The following is a 10,394-nucleotide window of genomic DNA, read 5'->3' on the forward strand; positions in this document are numbered from 1 at the left end:
AAGACAGAGCAGATAGTGACCACCTTCCGCTGAGGCTATCTTTCCAGGATCCTTTTCACCATGCAAATTCATGTACAACAACATCTCTGCACAGTGACCTTCAAGGGTGTAGACGACTTAAATGGTCCGAAATCATGGCATCTGATGTAAGGCAATTGCTGTCTTCGCCAGTGCTGGTCGATCTTCGTAACACGGCCCTAGCATCCGCAGAGACTATACACAGGACCTACGAGGACACTATTACCGCTCTCAAACCTCAAATGACATCTAGAGTCATAAATAGACCCCGTAAAGGTAGTAAACTATGGTACGATAAGGATTGTGAAATTAAGAAAAGAGAGCTACGTGACCAGATCAGAGCTACTAGATATGAACACTCAGAAGCAGCTATGCTTCGCCTGCTCTCATCCAAAAAGTCATATAAGAAGCTCTTAAACGAGAAAAAACACGCTTTCTTTGCAAATAGTTGGCATTCCTTGGGGCTGGCTGTACTTCAAGGTAACGACTCAAAGTTTTGGAGTTTGATTCAAGGTGGTCTTACACAGAATTTCTCCGTCCAAGTTCCCCCCGTTTTACCGGAATCTTGGGTCTCGCATTTTCGTTCTATTTTTGAGACCTCAAGTTCCACACCCCCATTCATTAGTGATTCTCCCTCTTCCCTCCCTCCTTGGCCACCAGTTAATAGTTCAGACATAGGGGAATTAATATCCACTCTCCGCCCCAGTAAAGCTCCTGGGGAAGATATGTTGCCCCCTGAATTGTTTCTTTCTGATCTTTCCTGGTGGTGTCCAATTCTAGCGATACTCTTTTCCAATATAAATGCCACTGGTAAAATTCCCCCGGGCTGGCGCACAAGTATAGTGGTGCCCATTTATAAGAAAGGCGATCCTTGTGATCCATCCAACTACAGGCCTATTAGCCTGTTAGATGTAGTATCTAAACTCTATGGACGCTTTCTTCTAAACAAATTGTTAGACTGGGACCTTAAACATTCCCTTATTCATGTGGAGCAAGCAGGATTTAGAAAAGCCAGAAGCACTCTAGACCATGCCTTTGTCTTACACCATCTCATAAAGAAGACTAAATCCGGGGTGTATAAATCCCTTTATTTAGCATTCATTGACTTCTCCTCAGCTTTCGATCTAATTGATAGGGACTTACTGTGGCACAAATTACACCAGGCAGGAATTGACAAGAGACTGTTGTGGCTGATCCAGTCTCTCCACCAAGACAACCGGCTAAGGGTCCGCCTTGGTTTGAATGGAGCTCTCTCCTGTGAAATCCCAGTTAGAAGAGGTGTGAAACAAGGATGCCTATTGGCTCCTTTCTTGTTTAATTTTTTTATTAATGACCTTATCCCCTCAATGGCCTCCCCTAATTTCTTTCCCCCTACAGTGGGTACCAGGAAGATAGTCTCCCTACTTTATGCAGACGACCTGGTTCTGCTGTCCTTAAACAAAATCGGGTTGAAAAGAATGTTAGTACGGTTAGAAGAATATTGTGAGGCCCAACATCTACATGTCAATTATTCAAAAACTAAAATAATGATATGCGGGAAATATTGTAGATCAAAATCTACTTGGTCCTTAAATGGTCAACCAATTGCACAGGTCAACACCTTTAAGTATCTGGGTATATGTTTTGACAATCAGCTTCGTTGGAGTCCACATTTAGAGATGACTAAGCTGATGGCCGCAAGATCCAGCGGCCAATTAAGGAAATTTTTTTATTCCCGCGGAGGCCAACTCATTAATCCAATGTTAAAAATCTATGTGGCCAAACTTCTTCCCAAAATTTTATATGGTTCAGAGCTTTGGGGACTTTCAGAAAAAGTCAGAATTGAAGTCCTCCAAAATTTATTTATGAAACAGATAACTGGTCTCCCCAAAGGTACTCCTTCAGCCCATCTAAGAGCGGAACTTGGTTTACCCTCTGGCAGCCAGGACTGATTTAGCCTTCCTGTGTTATTGGAAAAGGGTATCTCTTACAGAGGGACCCTCCCTCGTAAAATGTTGCTGGCAAGATCATCTGAGGGAGTGTCATGGCCCCGTCAGAGGACTCCTCAGATGAGGACGACTCGGGAGTAACAGCAGCAGACCCAGGAGCAGCAGGAGACACGGAGGAGCCTCCTGAAAATCCAGCTCCTTCTGCCCCTCAGCTGCAGAGCACCCCAGGGACAGCAGAGGCCCTGCAGCCAGACACAGACAGTGAACAGGATACTCCCCCCTCACCTGCAGAATGTAGACAGCAGAAGGTCAGGCAAAAGAGAGGCAGGCCTGTCTCCTTAAGGCCCAAACGCTGAGGGCTCACACCTGCTGTCCATCCTGCTCTTTATAAGGCACACCTTGGCTGCAGCTTGTTGCTGACTGCAATGTCAGGCGTGGCTTTGTGTAGACCTAGTTTCCCCGCAGCATCTCTTTGACTGACCTCCTTGGCAATTGATCCCGGACCTCCACTGACCTCACTTCTGGACTTCTGACTTGGCAAGCACGCTTCGGATAGGCCTGGCAGATTTACAACCCGACTGCTGGCTAAGGACTTTTCTTCCCTGCCAAAGACCCAGGAATTTCCAGCCCCCCCTGACACTGCTGATGCAGTGTAGAGCTGACAGGGTGGATGATTGGGCCTCAAAATGTACAGAGCTATTAACAACCTATGATCTCTCCCTAAGCAAACTACTGAATCTTAATCCCTCTGATTTACGAAAATGGATTTTCAATCATGATGCATACCAAGACAGAGCATCAATTGTTGCAGCCTCCTTTTTCCCATGGTTCCCAAAATTTAAACTTAACCATGCCCCGGCTGCATATTTTACTAGTTTGACCTGTGCCCCGTTGCGCAGAGCTTTTACAGAATTGCGGTTTCAATCCATGCCCACAGCCAATTTAGAGGGCAGATACAAGGGAATCCCGTTTGCAGAACGTCTCTGCATTTTTGGTTGTAAAATGCCTGAAGACCTAGTACATTATATGTTTCTATGTCCCTTATACCAACATCCCAGAGATGTTGCATTCTGCCAGGGAACTCTCCCACAAAAAACTAGCAATCGAGTTATTAATGGATAATAACATACAGACTACAACCGCCGTGGCTAACTTCGCCCTTGCTGCCAAAAAGCTTAGAGCAATCTATGTAAATTCGCTACGTCTCCAAACTGGAAATGTTTCTTAATTTTAAGTTTCCTGGTTTTAAAAATTATTCTCTGTATTTTTATAGAACCAAATCATGTTTGTCAGTTTTTAAAATTGTTATATGTATATTTTATGATGCAACGGCCTATGGCCACATGCAAATAAACATTGATTGATTGATTGGCTGGTTATCCAGGGTTTCAAACAAAGGGACATCCCCAGCCTGACCTAAAGATGCCTGGAATTAAAGCTTCGGCAAATGCTCTGCCAATGATCTATGGCCTTTCCCCATAGCTATGATCCTTCATGGAGTCGGATACATCAGGTAAGGCCCACACAGCAAACATTAAATTCTGACTGCTTATGGAATATGATTGCTTAGTCTTCACCAGCAGTGCTATGTAACACTGGAAGACTCTCACAGGAAGCAAAGGAGTTCACTGTTTCCACCCCAGACCAAAAAATAATTTGACTGAAATTTGATGCCCGGTAAAGACTGTTCTTTTATGCATAGTATTGTGAGTGTTTTAGATTGTTTTTATATCTGTTTGTAAGTCGCATGGGGAAGAAGCGTAGAACTGTACTGGTCAGCCACAACCAAAATGAATATAGCTGTGCCTCCTAGATAGAAAAGAGTATGTCCAGGGCAGGAGGAACATAGAGCAGCCTAAGGTTTAACAAAGAGATCCAGTGTGGTGTAGTGGTTACGGTGTTGGTCTATGACTTGGGAGACCAGGGTTCGAATCCCCACACAGCCATGAAGCTCACTGGGTAACCTTGGGCCACTCACCGCCTCTCAGCCTCAGAGGAAGGCAATGGGAAACCCCCTCTGAATACCACTTACCATGAAAACCCTCTGCATAGGGTCACCATAAGTCGCTCACTGGAACCTATGTCTCTTTTATTTATTTATTTATTTATTGCACTTTTAGACCGCCCTTTAGCAACAGGGTCTCAGGGCGGTGTACAACAGAATAAAACCACATTTAAAATATGAGCGAGTGGGGGTTACAATATATAACTATCAAAACACTTAAAAACAAGATTAAGACAAAATTAATATAAATTACAATTATAATTAAATATAGAATTAGAATTAAAACTAAGATTAAGATTAAAATGCCTGGGCAAAGAGGTAGGTCTTTACCTGGCACTGAAAAGATATCAAAGAAGGCGCCAGGCGTATCTCATCAGGAAGGGCATTCCATAATTCGGGGGCCACCACTGAGAAGGCCCTAGATCTCGTTATTGTTCTCCGGGCCTCCTTATGAGTTGGGACCCGGAGAAGGGCCTTCGACGTCGAGCGCAGCGAACGGGTAGGTTCATAGCGGGAGAGGCGTTCCATCAGGTATTGCGGTCCGATGCCGTTAAGGGCTTTATAGGTAAGAACCAACACTTTGAATCTGGCCCGGAAACGTATTGGTAGCCAGTGCAGTTGGGCCAGGATAGGTGTTATATGGTCAGATCTTCTAGTCCGAGTAAGAACTCTGGCCGCAGCATTCTGCACCAGCTGAAGTTTCCGAACCATCTTCAAACGTAACCCTACGTAGAGTGCATTACAGTAGTCCAATCTAGAGGTTACCAGAGCATGGATAACTGAGGCAAGGTTCTCCCTGTCCAGATAGGGTCGTAGTTGGGCTACCAGCTGAAGCTGGTAGAACGCATTCCGTGCTACCGAGGCTACCTGAGCCTCCAGTGACAGGAGCGGATCTAATAAGACCCCCAAACTACGGACCTGCTCCTTTAGGGGGAGTGTAACCCCATCTAGGGTAGGTTGGACATCAACCATCTGGGCAGAGGGCAACAGCATCTCAGTCTTGTCAGGATTGAGTCTCAATTTATTAGCTCTCATCCAGTCCATTATCGCGACCAGGCAGCAGTTTAGTACACTGACAGCCTCACCTGAAGAGGATGAAAAGGAGAAGTAGAGCTGCGTATCATCAGCATATTGCTGGAAACGCACTCCAAAACTCCTAATGACCTCGCCCAGTGGCTTCATATAGATATTAAAGAGCATGGGGGACAGAACTGAACCCTGCGGGACCCCATATTGGAGTACCCAGGGACTCGAGTAATGCTCCCCAAGCACCACCTTCTGGAGACGATTCTTGAGGTAGGAGCACAGCCACTGCCAAGCAGTTCCTCCAACTCCTAAATCCGCAAGTCGCCCCAGAAGGATACCATGGTCGATGGTATGAAAAGCCGCTGAGAGATCAAGGAGAACCAACAGAGTTACACTCCCTCTGTCCTTCTCCCGACAGAGGTCATCATACAGGGCGACCAAGGCCGTTTCTGTACCAAACCCCGGATGAAAGCCTGATTGAAATGGATCCAGATAATCAGTTTCATCCAAGAGAGCCTGGAGCTGGCGAGCGACCACGCGCTCTAGAACCTTGCCCAGAAATGGAACATTTGCTACCGGTCTATAGTTGTTAAAATTTTCAGGGTCTAAGGAGGGTTTCTTTAGGAGCGGTCTCACCACTGCCTGCTTTAGGCAGAGTGGGACCACTCCCTCTCGTAAAGAGGCGTTAATCACCTCCTTGGCCCATCTGGCTGTTCCGTTCCTGCTAGCTTTTATTAGCCATGAGGGGCAAGGGTCCAGAGCAGAAGTGGTCGCCCGCACCTGTCCAAGCACCTTGTCCACATCCTCGAACTGTACCAACTGAAATTCATCTAATAAAACAGGACAAGACTGTGCTCCGGACACCTCATTAGGTTCAACTGCAACTTCTTCTGCTGGACACACTGTGAGTGCAGGGCTGCCATCACCCAAGATGGCGACGGAGGCTTTTTTAAGGGGCTGTTGCGCCTCCCGCCATCTTGGTTGATGGCAGCCCTGCACGCACGCAGAGCGTACCGTGCATGCATGCCATCAACCAAGATGGTGGGAGGGGGTATCAGCCCCTTAGAGAAGCCTCTGCCACCATCTTAGTTAATGGCACCCTGTGCGCACAGCACACGCAACAGCAAGAAGCAGAAGAGAGGTTGGTGGAGCAGGAGCCATGCACCCGGGGCAGGTTGGCTGCGTGCGTGCAGGAGGCTGGTGCCCAAGGACCCCGGCATGCCTGGCGCTGGCCCTGAGCCCTACCATGAGGCTTTGGAGGCAGTGGCCTCAGGTGGCAGACGCTAAGTGGTGGCAAGCGGACAGAGCAGTGCAGGCCATGTGGTCTGCCCAGCACCTGCTACACTAGTCAGCTGCCTTCATGAGCAGAGGAGGAGGAGAATGTCCTGTTCCCAGAGTCCAAGTAAGATTCAACAGCCAGTCTGGTTGGCTTTGGTGCATGGAATGGGGAAGCTGCCATCAATTCCTTTGACTCAGATGGCAAAGAGTCTTGGGCCAGGCCTGAAGCACCTTAAAAGACAAACACATTTTTTATTGCATAAACTTTCATGGACTGCACTTCATCAAACGATGGTCATTCTGAGTTGCAGGGGGGTGCGTGTGCGCGTGCGTGTGCGCGTGCGTGCGTGCGTGCGCGCGTGCGCGCGTCTATACACGTACACGCATGGTCAGTGGGGGGCGACTATAAACAGTCAGGTCAGAAGGAAATTAAATGCAGAAAAGTCCAGAAGATGCGAATTACATTGTTATCAGAGGCCATTCTCAAAAGCACTCAATAACAGAGGCGTCCTGGAGTTGCTTAACCCATCAGCACATGAAGTGTGATAAAAATCCTTTGTCCACACATGATGCCTTTGAACCTTCTGATGAAGGGGGTTGGACTTGATGGCCTTATAGGCCCCTTCCAACTCTACTATTCTATGATTCCATGAACTGTAATTCAAGGGTTTCACATTGCAGTCTCCCTTTGAAGTCCCTCTGTTTCCAGTATGCCTGCTTACTTACTCACTTACTTATTCATTTATTGTCAACTTTAACAAAGGGGAAAAAATTAAGGAAAAGGAAAAAATGGGAAAGAAAAGCTCGTAACCACTGACAGCCTCATCCTGAGTCAGGCCATTAGTCCATCTGGCTCAGTATTGTCTACACTGACTGGCAGCAGAGGCTCTCCAAGGTTCCAGCAGGAGCCTTTCCCAGCCCTATCAGGAGATACCACCAGTGGCTGCTGGTGGCTCCCTGTCAGTGGGGGAGTGGAATCCACTCCAGGTTTTAGTCTGAACTTTCAAGGAGCTCTCCAAGGTGCTGACTAAAACCCGGAGTGGATTCCACTCCCCCACTGACATGGAGCCATCAGCCACCACTGGAGGGGTGTTGTGGGGCAATCCACATATGCTGGCTGCGCCCACCCAGCCCGCCATTTGGCCATTTCCACAGTTCAACCCAAGTGCAAGGAGAGAAAGGGGGCAGACAGAGCTCTGCAACAGCTCTTAGACAAATTCAGGCCCATAGCCAAGGGGTCTACGAGGGTCTGCCCCCACTAAAAAGTCCCCCCTTTTAAATTTATTACAGAAAAAAAATCTCCCCCCCTCCATATTTTTGATCCCAACCTATAGGCTGGCTACAAACCTAGACAAATTCATGGAGGATTAGGCTATCAATGACTACTAGCCATGATGGCTAGGCTCTGTCTCCGCAGTCGGAGACAGGATGCTTCCAAATACGAGCTGCTGGAAACCGCAGGAGGGGAGAGTGTTGCTCTTGCCCTCAGGTCCTGCTTGCTGGCTTCCCATAGGCATCTGGTTGGCCACTGCAAGAACAGGATGTTGGACTTGGTGGGTTACTGGCCTGATCCAGTAGGCTTATGTTCTTATTTCTTCTTACGGGGACAGAGACATGCGCAGAGTAGGTTTTCATTCCATCGGGCCCACACTAAACACACCACAGATGCAAAGGAGAGCTTTTGCAGAAAACGGACCCCTCTCTCCCCCTCTCTGTCAGCCTGGAAAAATGGCTTGACACTGAAGACACATTCTTCCTCACTCTATGGATTACAAATTCAGTTTTCCTCTTGAAAGATAGGAGCATACAGTGCAATTCTGTGCATGCAACCCTAGACAGAAGTAAGTGAAAATGGAAATGGACTGCCTTCAAGTCGATCCCGACTATGAATAGGGTTTTCATGGTAAGCGGTATTCAGAGGGGGTTTACCATTGGCTTCCTCTGAGGCTGAGATGCAGTGACTGGCCCAAGGGCACCCAATGAGCTTCATGGATGAGTGGGGATTCGAACCCTGGTCTCCCAGGTCGTAGTGCAGCACTCTAACCACTACGCCACACAAAGAAGTAAGTGACTCGCATATAATTTGATGGGGCTTCCTTCAGCCTTCTATTTAAATAGTAGCCTTAGGAGACTACAAACTGTGTGCAGGTGAGTTGAGTGGGCTGATGAAGGAGGGATGGAGTGCTCCATCTCTTCTCTGCACCCAGCATAGAAGCTAAGTGGGCTAGGAGGGGAGGAAAGCCCCCTCCTGCGTACCCACAGTCAGAAAAGTTCTCCATTCCCCCTCTGCCATCCCCCAGCAGGCTAGTAAAACATTTGCTGGCTACTGACTGGAGTAAGCTTATTTATAAAGCTAGCTTACTTCCAGGTAAGTGGTTGTAGGAGTGCAGCCTTTACATAGCTGGACTGATTAGACAACAAACATCAACACCCACTTTCTTCTAACCAGCTTTGCGGCATCAGTCTTTCTCAAGGCCAGCACTGCCATTGGACAAAAGAGGCATTTCTCCTGTATGTCGTCCTCTAGGATAGGGTCGTGTCTGTTGGGAGTAAAGCACCAGCACATGTTACAAGGGACCTGAACCAGTGGGGGTGGTGATAAACAGAAAGGTAATCTATTCTTCCCTCTGCTGATTCCTCCTCTAAAGTGTTTGTTGCTTTTCAGAGGCTTTGCTCCTCCCCTTCCTCCCTTCTCTTCCTGCCTTTGTTCTCAGTAATGGCTCCCTGACTGGAAGCCACATAGTTGCTTCAGCAAGTATAACTTTACCTCTTTCTACCAGACTTAAGAAACTAACAGTATCTATCTTTGACTAGGGATGTGGGAGAAATTTAGTGCACATTTAAAGCCAGATCTATCAAATTTACACTTTCCAAAACAATATGAGTACCAAACCACAGCCATCCTTCAAAATTTGCAGTTATCTGAATATTGAGATGCAGTTCTCCAACCAAACAATGTTTACAAAAATGCACATTTAGGTAAAAGTGTGCATAAAAATGAATATTTTTGTGAAAATAACATATACAAAATTCATTATATTAGGAGAAAATGCTTGTGAAAGTTTGTGCGTTAGTCAAAACTACATGCTAACCTGTGTTTATTATGAGAAATTCACCTTAAAATGCTGAAGAAGTTTCATGAGGATTTAAAAACATATAGACACAAATCGCGGCAGAACTGAATTTAAGATTGCAAAAACGACAAAGTGAGAGACCTGAAATTGACAGGTGTTTCCATCCCTAGCTTTGACTGGAAGAGACTAGAGACCTTGTCCCACCCAGGATGGAGATTGGACAAGTGTTCTACCACTGAGTGACATCCCTTTCCTGGTGCACATTGCCTTCATAACTCTGAGTCTATGAACCCCTCTGTGGTATCTGGCTGGTCACTGTCAGAAGACAGCCAACCTCTGGGTAAGATGCGCCATTGGCGGGATCCAAAATGGCAAGTCATCTGTTCCCACAATAGATTTCAAGCCAACCAGCCTGTGGTCACAAGCACAGAGGAGGCCTTTGGGACAAGCCAAGGCAGTTTTTGGTGGACATAGCAAGCCTTCCAGGGATTTACAGGACGCCCACCACAGTTAAACAAATTCAGCCTGGTGACAGGGTCCATTCCTAAATAGTCTCTTTCTCCTCACCTCCGTCATCTGGTTAAAGGTAGCAGCTAAGGATACGCTTGAGGCTTTGGACAGCAGAGATGAATTCAGGTTATGCATGTGAAGCAGATGGGAGAGGGGTGGGTGAATGGGACAAACTGGAGAGGCCTCCACCAGCAAAGATATTGGCTCCGAAGCCTTTCCTTTATTTATTTAAGCCGTTAAAAAAGAGAAGAAAAAACTGCAAATATTTAAAGCTGTGGTCTATGTTTTGTGAACTGCTGCAGAAAGGTGGAGAACTGAATTGGTCCCAGACTATGGTCTGAAGGCAGATGAGGCCAGCACCCTGTGGAAGCTAAGCAGGGTCAGGTCTGGTCAATGCTTGGATGGGAGATCTCCTGGGAACCATATATAAGCCGCCTTGGGTTTCTAGCATGAAAAGAAAGGCGGGGTATAAATAAATAAATACCCCCAAACTGAGAGCCAAAAGCCTGGGCAAATTTTTTAAAATTGCCTAGCGACTAAAAACAGACAATGACG

This window comes from Rhineura floridana, chromosome 10 (assembly GCF_030035675.1).
Source record: "Rhineura floridana isolate rRhiFlo1 chromosome 10, rRhiFlo1.hap2, whole genome shotgun sequence".
NCBI classification, from domain to species: domain Eukaryota; kingdom Metazoa; phylum Chordata; class Lepidosauria; order Squamata; family Rhineuridae; genus Rhineura; species Rhineura floridana.